At 41.6% G+C, this 11,883-nt stretch overlaps 1 long non-coding RNA gene across 2 annotated transcripts; it reads left to right on the top strand.

The window, feature by feature from the left end:
• Positions 1-511: 511 nt before the first annotated feature.
• LOC123029549 lies at positions 512-10,422 on the top strand. 2 transcript variants are annotated; one of them, XR_006415938.1, is made up of 4 exons: positions 512-541; positions 2,403-2,609; positions 5,288-5,363; positions 5,722-10,422. It is a non-coding gene; the product is annotated as an uncharacterized LOC123029549 (long non-coding RNA). The 2 variants fall into 2 exon arrangements; XR_006415937.1 differs by lacking the exon at positions 512-541 and adding an exon at positions 611-781.
• Positions 10,423-11,883: the final 1,461 nt, after the last annotated feature.

Raw genomic sequence — 11,883 nt, 5'->3', positions numbered from 1 at the left:
CCGTTGCCAAGAGACGGGCTGCTCTGACGCGCGCCCAGATGGACCCGTCGCCCTGGAGATCGGGAAGGTGAGGTGACGTTCGCGCCGACCGAGGGAGGGAGGGAGCGAACGGGGAAAGGAGGCAGGAGGAGAAACTGCCCTCCCCGCTCCGCTCATCACGTGATCGTTTGTTATCATTGCAGGGGTCGCCCCCTGCCGGGGCCGTTGCTCCTGGGATTAACCCTCCGCGCGCCGGAGCGCAGTCTGGGTTTGTTTAACCCGTTGTGCTCTGAACCTTAGAATCAGAGCTGAGCTGTTCAGCAACTGGAGCCCGAGCTGGGTTTAACGGCTTCCACGTGCATTGCCTTGTCCGAGACCTTGATTAACCCTATAGAGTCCAGAGCCCGCAGTGGATGTGGATTTAGCCTCTTGGCGCAGCGCAATGTAAAACGAGCGGCCGCGGCAGCGTGTCACCCCCATGTGCACCAAAATACGATTATGCTATCCATGTTCACGCGCCAGACCGCGCGCAGGGATTACATCTCGCCACGCTGCAGCTGAGGTGAATGACTGCACGTGTAAATCTAGCCTAGTCTTGGGGACACAGGCAGATGAAGGTCTTGTTTTATTTTAAGCCACTACCGGCTGTGAATTTGGGGGTTGTAGCTGGAGTAGATGATGCACCACACCCGGCTTCTCTTGCTAAAGCCCAGGCATCCGCAGCAAAACACTGCTCTGGATCCGAAGTTGCACCCTAGACCAGCTGCAGAATGAAAGGCACAACCAAGCGACATAGGCTGGGGTATGATTATACATTTTACCCCCTTTGCCGCCATCGGAAAGGTTTCACTTATAGCATTGTTTGTGTTGGTTTGTTTTAATGCTATCGCCACCATTCTGGAGTCCGTGGAGAAAATATTATCTTGATATTCCCATACTGCGGACCTTAAATCTGCTGAAAGGGATGTGGTAGTGTTAACGAATTTAATCCATAAGTGGCTTTCTTTTGGTTTGGTATTTTGCTTGTTTTAAAGATTGTCCTCCTCGGTCTCTGTGTCTCAGAGCAGCCTTATCTGAAAAGGCAGGGATGGAAAACGAAGCCCTTCGTTTGTTGGGAAGAAGCAGTCAATTAACAAGATATCCTGAATGAAAAAATGAATGCTTCCATTGAAAATAAGTGTGGCCACAGTGGGCCGTGAACAAAGTTTTATATATTAAAAAAAGCAGTCAAAAGTGCCTTGTAGGTATTATGTTTATTTTATGTGCTATGTGAACAAATAGTGCTAAACCAAAATACCTGCAGTGACCTTGACAATTTGTCCTGGATTCAGTTTGTCGGTCACCTTGCTCTAACTCCTTCAGTGTTGTGACATTTAAATTTGCCAAGCTCTTACTCAGATGAGTAGTTTAGGCAATCTGGTGCATTGCCAGGAGTCTGAAGACCAACTAGTTTAATTTGCTGAGAGAAGAAAAGAATGCATCATTCTCTAAATTAGCGTGGAGAACCATACCAGCATGGAAGAAGCCAGGGTTTTTAAGCCAGCAGCAATGGCCATTTGGGGTGGGATGACGCCTCCTTCAGGAACTGTGGTTTGAAAGAGAACTGTGCATATACACAGTTTTAGTTCATACATTTACACCGTTCGTGATGTTCAGCTCTAGCCCAGCTGCACTTTTTTTGTGGTTGTTCCACTGGGTCCATTGAGTTAGTAGGATAAATATAATAATTTTTAAAAGAGGTGAAAAATGCAGAATCAAACATTCTGAAATACATTTAAATGATATTTAAATGGCACTGTGATTGCACTAATACAATCCGCATAGCTGTTTCTTTGAAGATGGAAAGGAGCATTGCTTAGGTGCAGAATTTAGGCAGAAATCCTGTGTTGCTTCATGTGGGAGTAAATGTCTTGAAAACCAATTTTAGGATGCATGAGGAAACATAGAGAAGATTAGGCTGTATATCACAGATAGCCTTCAAGATGTTTTTGGACTTCCAGCTCCCATCAGCTCCAAACAGCTTGACTAATCAGCAGGATGGAAATTATAGTCCAGCAGTATTCAGAAGACCACAGAGTTCCTACTCATATTGTTTATCCTTAAGAATTTTCATATACTTTCATCTCTGCCTGCTATGCAGTACCTACAAAACTCCCTTCCAATGAGCTAAAAGTTATAGTAGATTACCTGGAGAGAGTGCAGATCATAGAAACAAGATACAATCTTGGCAGAATGGAAGTCTGTGAGTTCAAGTTCCTTAGGCTCCTAAACACAGCTTTGCTTGGGCTTCTGTCTTATTTTTTTCTGTGTGTGTTTGTGATGGAGGTGATGATATGTACTTGGTCTCTGATTATGCTTTTATGTCCATACGACTCTCAGAAAACTCTTATATGCATTACCAAGCTAACATTCCTTATTGCTAGGAAATGAAACTTGCTGTTCTCAGTGAAGCTTTTGAAGCCTAACAAAACAGCATGTACAGAACAAGGCTGCAAGTGGACAGATCCCTCAAAGCAATTAAAGCAAAATACATTATAACAGGCTGTACTTCATCCCTTGAAATGCTCGGAAGACACTGTCCTAGATTCAACCACACCTGGAAGAAAGCAACAATTTATTGTAGCCCTAAGGTAAGCAATTTATCGGACAGGAGTAGCTGATATTGACCAGCTCAGCATAACTGGCAAAGTGATCTATTAATAATGGCACACTACAGAGGTGAGGAATGAGCCCCACTGGAGTCTTATGGTTGTCCTATGCAGCCTTCTGGAATTGATTCCTATGGGTCTACTGTTCTGGGATCACTTCTTCGCATACTCCTATCAAACTTCCTTCCTCTTTGACACCAGTTTCTCAGATATTTTAAAAGCCTTCATTCATTTATAACTGTAGATATCTGACTCCCAGTGTTCCTCCTTTCCAATTTCTTATCCTTTTGCATTCTAATATTTTTATTATAAGCCTGAGGGAATGGTCTGCTTTTCATTCTGTGTAAGAAGCTCCAGGAGCTTTTTTTTTTTTTAATCGAGACTGTAAGGTTTCGCCCACATTTCTGCTTGTCAGGGTTTGTGATGCTGAAGTGGTATTTGCCATGCCATGTTTTACGTTCTTAATGATTCCCTTGATAAAGCAGTTTCCCCACTTTTCTGTCTGCCAATTTCAGTTAAATATTAATGCAATGTTTTGAGCTGGTAGGGAGTTTTGAGAGATGGAGCTCTTAAAAAAAAAGAATGCCTTGTAAATCTGCTGCACCACTTTTGAAATCTGTGTAGAAATGAGTCAGCATGTTTTCCCCCCAACATTGCAGTGTGCAAGGCTTTTCAATATATCATCTGGCTGCCTCCGTCAAGAGACCCGTGTGCGTTCTGTGTGCATGAAGCATCTGCATCAGCCTGCTTTAACCGGTGTCCTCCAGATGCATTGGATTACTGCACCAAGCACACCCAGCACCACGCTAGGGAAGACTGTGCTACACAGATGGACTTGCCCATTCAGTAGAAGGGCTAAGTCTGTGTGTACCCCAGGGCTGGCATCAGAGGAGGGCATGTTGGGCACCAGCCAAGGGTCCACACCCCAGCAGAGAGGCATTGGCCAGAGCCCCCTGGAGTTGTTCTGCCCCTTCACCTAGCCCAGCCCCAGCCAATGGTGACGTGTTGCCACTACCTACTGACTCACTAGCTCCCCACCTGTCAAGCAAATGATAGCAATGATAAGAAATAATTGAGAAAGTAGACTCAATGCGGGCCCGTGGAAGATCCTCAAAAACCTGAGGCCAGCTATGTTGTGCAAGTGCTGTTCCGAGCCTGAACAAAAAAGTTGCACAGGCAAATTAATCTCAGCTTGGGAAGACCTTGAATACAATCATATGGATAGTTTGAAACTCTCTCAAGATAATTTCTAGACACAAACAGGGGGTTATAATGGAGGGGTGTTTTTATACAGTGAAATAAAGGCCGTGCCATTCTATAGTCGCTAGATGCCTGCAGCCAGATCATTGGCTAGTTGATTCAGAAACAAATTCAGTCTAGCCACCACCCACTGCTTCTTGGCCCGACAAGCCCTATTCGGCTTGCCAGGTCACAATGCTGTGATGAAATCAACTCTGACAGGATTCTTCCATCAGGGGCTCTAAACTTTAGACTTTGTAGCTCTGAACACACTTGATGTGCTCCTTGTTTGCCCACTTCCTTCCCAGCTAAAAGTGTGCTGTCTCTCCAGATTTATAATTTGCCATAAAGGTTGCTTTGGCCCTGACTCTTCTTTTCCTCAACTCCATCGTCCTGTGCAAGGCATTCCACATGTATGCTGACTGAATGTGTGGAGTGAGGAGCAAGATTGTGCCCACTCTGTCTGCTCCCCTGATCCTTGTATTTCAGCAGGAGTGTAAAAGCAGTTTTATTCACAAATTCAAATTAAGCAAGGAGTTTATCCCTCACTTGTTCAAAAAAGACACTTGTGCTTGGGAAAGTCAGATAACGTATGCCCATCTTGCAGGGTGGATGGCTGCTTGGTTGGTAAGTTGGTGGATGGGTAACAAAAGAAATGCCTAACAAAATAGAAACATCTTCACTAGGTGCCCAAAAGCCACAAGAGAAGGGCCCAAGCAGGACTTGTAAAGGAGGGAGCTCTTCATTCTAGCACCAGTTCAGCTACCTCAGTGAGATGCACTGAGGTGCTTCCTCCTCCTCCCTCACATGGTGCGTTCAGATAAGACATTTATTGTGTAGTTGTTCTGCCTTTTTCATGGAATTTTACTGTGGTTGCAGACAACATTGTCTTCCATTTGTAACCCTTGCATGGGTCTACAGCTGCTGCTTTCTTTTTTTACCACAGGAAAAGGGAAAAGTGGAATAGCCACTGCTCGATATCTAGGAGCACCCCCCCCACACACACACACACACACAAAACCAAAAACAAAACCCACATGCTCACAATCATGATTCAGGTGGCCATTTGGTGCACTTGGCTTCATTATGGTTGCCGCATGTGAATGATGTAATGGCAAACTGCATTTAAATGAACCTTCATTTTTCCTAACTTGGCAGCCATCCTGTTATTCAGTAGATTCTGTATCAGAAGCATAGATCAGAAAAAGAGACCTTTCAGTAAAGCAATAACTTTTCGGACTCTGTTGTATTTGAGGCCAAGCCAGGTAGACTTCACCAGTGAGCCAGCAGGACTTCATCATAGACTACCTCATAGGAAGGGCCCTCAGCTTGTGATGCAGAAAAGCCAGCAGGGAAACTGTAACATTTTGCAAACAGCCAAATTCTCTTTAAGCTCACATCCCTGGTCTTTTTCCTCAAAGTAGGGCCACCGGAATTTCCATGGGTGCTAGATCAGGTACAAGCTCCAAACTGCTGCTCCTCAGGGAAGATTTGCAGGTAGGTCATCACAAGTAAGCCGTCCATATGTGAACCGTATGGATAATTGTGATCAATGCTGTAGGAATTGTTCTTTACAATACAAAGATGTATAAAACTTCAAAAACTAAGGAGCTCAAAGTATCCAAACTATATCCAAACATTGACATTATGTATTATGTACTATGTAACAAGGCTTGTTTGTTCTTCAGGCATCAGTCCCATAATGCTATAGCACGTATTTTGAGCTTCTCTTTCCTTAGATTTTGAAGATGCTTCTATCTTTGTATTGTGATAAATAATTGTATCACTGATGTGGCATATACCATTGAGCACAGGGAGTATGTGAAGTTTATAAATATTGCATACTGTTTTTCAGAATTGCCTGAAGAAGGGCCTGCATGGGGTCCAAAATGCATTGAAACTATTTTCTTTCATTGAACAACATATCCTTCTTGTCTACCCCTATGCTTTTGGCTTTTTATCATTCTTTGCAGGGTTCCCCATTTTCAGGCATTGAAGATCTGGTTATCCAATAAATCCCAGCAGGTACCTTCTTTGTAACCAAATGTTATGTGTGAGGGGGTTGGCACTTCAGGTGCCTGTGTATGGTAATCGACTCTACAGACTCGACCCATCAGTCTTTTCCAACTGGCAAACATTCAGGAGGAAAATAGCCTGTCCTTTGGGTTTACTGAAAAATGTTCCAAAACGTAGTAGGTTAGGTGGAATTTGTTTGCTGGAGAAGTTGGCAACTTCCAATCAGAATGCATTCTCAGACTTGTATAATCCAGTTGAACCAGTCAAATTTATTTCTGAGTAGATATGGATAGAATTGTGCAGTAAAGACACAAAGAGATATCATCATTCATCCTTTCATTGGCTATAGCAGAGGCAGAACAAAACCTGTTGACTCATCTGAGAAACCAGCATCTTCCATCCTTGAACGATTTCCATTCAAACTAGTCATTATGAGGGCAGGTGTGTAGCTTTATTCATTGGTGCTTGGGCTTGCTTGTTTGCCTCATCTCATTCTATTCCTGTTGTGTGCCATGTCTGTTATGTTCCTAAATTGTAGACCTGTAGGTGGGGCCTGTTTTTAAAATGCTTGATAAACTTTACATTCTCTATAATGGAGGAAAAGATAAAGATATTTCACAGAGTGGCTTCAGCAACTCATTGAATGACAACTTTTGTGTTGAAAGTCAAAGCTAAAGAAATTTCAGTGCAGCACTAGTTTTAATCCCAACCAAATGGATAACATTCACTTACTTATAGAAGCCATACTTCAAATTCTTTATTTCCTCAGTAACCGAACTTTCCGAACCACTGTAGCAGCATAGACCAACACTGTCAGAGGATTCACTGCCAATAGCAAAACTCAGACTATTTTAACACAAGCTACTTTTTTACTAAGCACAAGGACAGCTTTGTATTGGGCTTAAATAGGTAAACCACCTTCATTAAGTACCGAGCATGTTCACACAATCTGCTAAGCTACCCTGTGAATAAACTACATAGTATCTGTGTTTGGACATCATGACAAACAACACTGTGTGGTTTCCACAGTGCACAGTTTTTTATCTGAATATGCCTGACAGTTGTTTACAAGGTGTCTATGCTAGCATGGTTTCTATCCTCCTTGCTCAGACAAACAATCAGATTTATGGTGATAATTCTCCTCCCTCCTACCATTTCCTTCCTTCAGTCCTCCAGGCAGGAGACACCCAGGAGACGAATGAAGTCCCTCTATTTGACAGCTGCAAACGTGAGCTGAGTTCAGTTTACCACAGCTGTCAAGCAGTCTCTGCTGTGCTAATGGGCTGCTTTTGTTAAGCAGCTGTCTGCTGCTAGCCTTGGTACCACAATGGAGTCAGACCTGATGTCCTTATAGGCCCCTTCCAACTCTACTATTCTACGATTATGACAGCAAGAAATCATAGAACAGACCATTGCTTTGGTTCATGGTTTCTAAGGATCAAAACATGCCATACGGAAATTTTATGACACAGTTTGGAAAGCATGACAGATCTGTAGTTTTTTCAGGTTTTGTTTTTTCAGGTTATGCAAACCTGCCTGTTGCCTCAGGAAGAGATAAGTAATATTCCTCCTTATTTAAATGTTTATCCTTGGTGACAATAGCAAACTATACTCTGTCCACAAAAAAGAAAAAGATTAAACCTATAGTGATGGGCACCATGATTTATTATTGGAGGATTGCTTAATGACTGCTGACACAGAGTGCTCTATTTTTCTTTTTCAAAGAGCTTGTTTAAAAAAATAAATTTTCTGGACTCTTTTGCTAACAAAGCTGATTAGATGAGCCAAAGATAATGTCTCAAGAGGCAGATTTGCAACTCAAGGATTAGGGTATTTTAACAGATACTTTGATTATATTTATATCCCAGTGATTGGGACTCAAAAGTGGCTATCCAAGATGGAGCTGAGCTCAAGAAATCCAAGATTTACCATCCTCATGTCATGTTTCAGCCCTGAGGACATTGGGAATTTTCTAGTGTCACATTTGGGATTCTAAATATATGCAAAGGAAAAGAAGAGGAGGTTGACTGGCAGGAAGGGACAGATGTATCTTGATATTAGTAGCTCAGAAAATGTGAAGTGAAACAGTGCAATTGCTACAGATATTTCATTCAAGGAAATTTATTTCAAAAACAGATAAAATCAACAGTGAAAGGTAGTGTGAAGCAAAAAAAAAAAAAAAAAAGATTTCTAAACAAAAAAGATTGCCATAATGGTGTCCAGTCATGCTTTTGACTTCAGAGCCTTGAGAAATAATTAAATCTAAGTGTGTCAATCTTGGTCCAAAAGAGTTAGTGTCTGTGTGCCCAACCTGTTCATAAGGGTAAAGAAGCAACAGTAGCCCTGTTCCAGGTGTCCAGAAAAAGGCTTAAAACAAACTTGTGAGGAGAAAAGGCCTTCTAGCCCCACTCTCTCTTGTTCTGTTTGTCATTTTCAACAGGACCAGGCTGCATACCCCTCCTCATGCATTGATTTTAACCTATTTTTGAAAGGCTGAACAGGACTTACTACAATTGGCATGCTTAGGGCAATTGTACATGATGAAAAAATACATCCAGAAAGCATTTTGTAGGCCCTCTAATATTGTACAGAATATAAAATCCCTTGAGCACTAATGTCTGTGTTTCTTTTTTCTTTTGAAATTCTCCAAATACTGCAGTATTTTAAAAAAATACATTTATTTTAATTTCAACACAATTTCATAAAATACCAGTTTTAGCTGGAGAAATAACAAGAACTGTTCTATGGTTACTAGTTGAGTACACGTTTGCTGGTGTTAAGATGCTCTGAAGGGGGTTCCATACAGAATGTTCCTGCCTGCAGTACAGAGGTAGTTTTGCCAATTTCCCCATCCTCAGTGCCACTTCTCCCACTGTACCTCAACTCTTCAGAATAGATTTTTTAGGGAGCACAGGGAACTTCAGGGAATGCCTCAAAAATTGATTCTTTTCTCATTCCACTAGTAAGATTCCTCTGCTGGATCAAATACCTTTGATGTTTGCAGAAGACAGACTCTGGATCCAATTCATGGTATCCATGCTCTGGAAGTGCTGAAAGAAAGTTTGCAAACATATATATGATATTGGTCATACCATTTCTTAATTCAGCACTATCTTGTACTTCTTCAATGCTTCTTCCTTTTCAAGGCATATTGCTGTTTTCACTTAGCATACACGCCTGGCAAGTGGTTTAAGTAGGTGTTTAAAGTTCACTCAGCATCACCCAAGAAACTAATTCAAGCTATGAACCCAAGTACAATTACGTGAAAGTAGCCACAAGCAAATATTTACACGGCTGTAGGCTGAAGCTTGTATCCCATTCCAAAAGTGACGCCATGAATTCCGAAGGTCTTGCATCACTCTGGCATGAGCCTGCTATTTGTGCTGTTTTATATTGCTTATAAAGGGTTGCTGACCATGCGTATCATTAAGCAATGCCAACATGTGATCCCCTGATTCCCCAAAACATCTAAAAGTGAACCACATACTTACAGGAACAAAAAGCAGCTCGTTATCCGTTTATGTAGTGATAAGATCTTTGACACACTTGAAACATTCTGATGGCCTGATGGATTTTTTAAAATGAGTGTAATGCTATCTGAACTCTGTTTTCCTTCCTCTGATAAGATACATTCACGTCTCTTCAGCCCTAAATATTGCAGCATGCCCTGTTTCCTTCACTTCTTCTGGAGTTTGAAAGACAGAGACTCTAGGAGTACCAAGTACACATTCCTGTTTGGTCACTGCAAATCATTTTAGGGCCACATACTGCCTAAGGGCCCAGGGTCCACCTTTAGCTTGTAGTTTTTAGAAATAAAGTTTTCTGAGGTCTTATTTGTGAATGGAAAACAATTGGGTTCTGACTAGCCTTTACTCTGCAAAATGGTGTTTCTAGCAAGTGGAACAAGAATCACTGCTTCTGAGAACAAATTCAGCTGCACAGAAGGAGTCCTGTAGGAACATATCAAAGGCCAATCTCATGCAGCATCCTACTGGACAAGCAGATGGCACTGGGAAGCTCACAAGCAAGACACATGGACACTTTTCACTTCCCTTTAAAAGCTACAACTTAATAGGGTCATTGACAAAGCAAGACTACACTACTGACCAGCAATAAGTGCACACTTGCACATTTGCAAAACAACAACAACAAAAGTAATAATGAAAAGAATACATCTGTGCAATTATGGGGGGCTGAAAAATATTTTTAAAGGGTAGTGAGCCAATGACAGTCTCTCCAGAGTACTCAGTACCGATACTCAATAACTGGTTTTCAGTAGCAAGGTGGATCTAGTGTTTAGCTTTCATGACTAGCTACTGATAGCCTTCTCCTCCATGAATTTATCTAATCCACTTTAAACTCACCTAAACTGGTGGCCATTAACATATAACATGGCAGCAAACTCTACACTATCATTATGTGCTGCATGAAGAAGTACTTTTTCTGCCCTACATCTCCCACCATACATCCCACCCAGGGTTGCAATATTATGAAAGAAGAAATATTTATCACTCTTCTTTTTTGTACTATGCATAACTTTATATCCATCATGTTTAGCTGTAGGTCAAACACAGCCACAGATTATGTTAATTGCATAGTATATAGATGCAGAGATAGAGAGATAGTATTCTAGGCTAAACACAAGCAGTCCAAATTTGAATTGGATCCACTTTATGCAAAGAAAGATTAAACTTCCTCCACTGTGTGTTCCTAATCTTTTTCTTGCAAGAAGGGAATTCCAGTTGGAGTTAATGGAGGCTTTCCCTTCTCTTGTTCATACATTTTTTCTGCTATACTGCCATAAAAGTCAATGCTAGCATTTACTGACTATGGATTCACTAAACATTTGCCATCATTCCTGTTTTTAGTGTTTACCTATTCAATCTTATTACCAATGGTACATGATACTGTTGCTATATTTAAATGACAGCTCAGCAGCTATCATGAACAAAATGTGTGACGTACAAAATTACTAGGAAACTTAGGGTGTAATCCTGCACCTGACTAGACAGCAATAGGAAAGGTTAGAAATTCATTTAGAGGCTGGAGCCGGACCTCTGATTCCTACCTGTGGCCATACAGGTGGCGCAGCTCTTTCCATACTGACTGCGTCTCTCAGGACAGAAGACCAAACTCAGAGCTGATGTCGTTCGCGGTGGAGAAAGGGAGGGGAGGAGAGTGGAATGCGTATTCCAGCAGGACCTCAGCCTCTGCTCCTCACAAGAAGGGGGAAATACTTAGACTAGTCATCAAAGTGTTTTGTGTTGCAGCAAAAGTGAGGAGGCAATCTTCATCTCCTGCTCCATCTGTCCTTGGTAGGATGCCCTTAATCCTCCAGGTTTGGGGAGTTATAGGCAGCTGCCCTAGATTGTACTGTTAGTCTCTAACAGGATTCTGCAAGCAGAATTTACAGAACTCATTTGGACTGACACAGACTCCCATCCCACTCATCAAGTCAACTGAACCATGTGTGGTGCTATAGGATGAAACCAGTGCAAGTTTCCAGTACATTTACGCCATGAGGTAAATCTGATGACAGAAGCTATCCAATAGTGTATTTTGGTCCCTGTGGTCCTTTAGCAGTAATTAGGGCCTAATTCAACTCTTTGACAACACTGTCAAGACATTTACTAATTTGAGCAGTAGTAAGATCAAATTATGAAGGCTCTTGTGGTGGTGATTTTGGTGACACATGAACTGTATATATTTAATATCTTTATAAGCCATAAGAATGCCAGGCTGGGTATGATGTGGGATACTTTTTTAAGTTCCCATAAGTAATTCTCAGTATTACTTAAACAATGTTTCTTTATTATATGGAAGCAGTAGTTAACTCTGGTGAAGTAGAATTGTATAGATTACAAATACTCCAATTTCTGTGGGAAATGTGACCATGAAATGGGCACATATTTCCATATGTGGTGGGAATGTGAATATATAATAAAATTTTGGAAAGAGGTTTTTAAAGAGTGTAGTAAAATGCTAAGTTTAAACATAGATA

This window comes from Varanus komodoensis, unplaced genomic scaffold (genome assembly GCF_004798865.1).
Source record: "Varanus komodoensis strain SLA01 unplaced genomic scaffold, ASM479886v1 scaffold4, whole genome shotgun sequence".
NCBI lineage: Eukaryota > Metazoa > Chordata > Lepidosauria > Squamata > Varanidae > Varanus > Varanus komodoensis.
The sequence above is the reverse complement of the archived record's forward strand: the minus strand, read 5'-3'. Positions and strand labels throughout refer to the sequence as shown.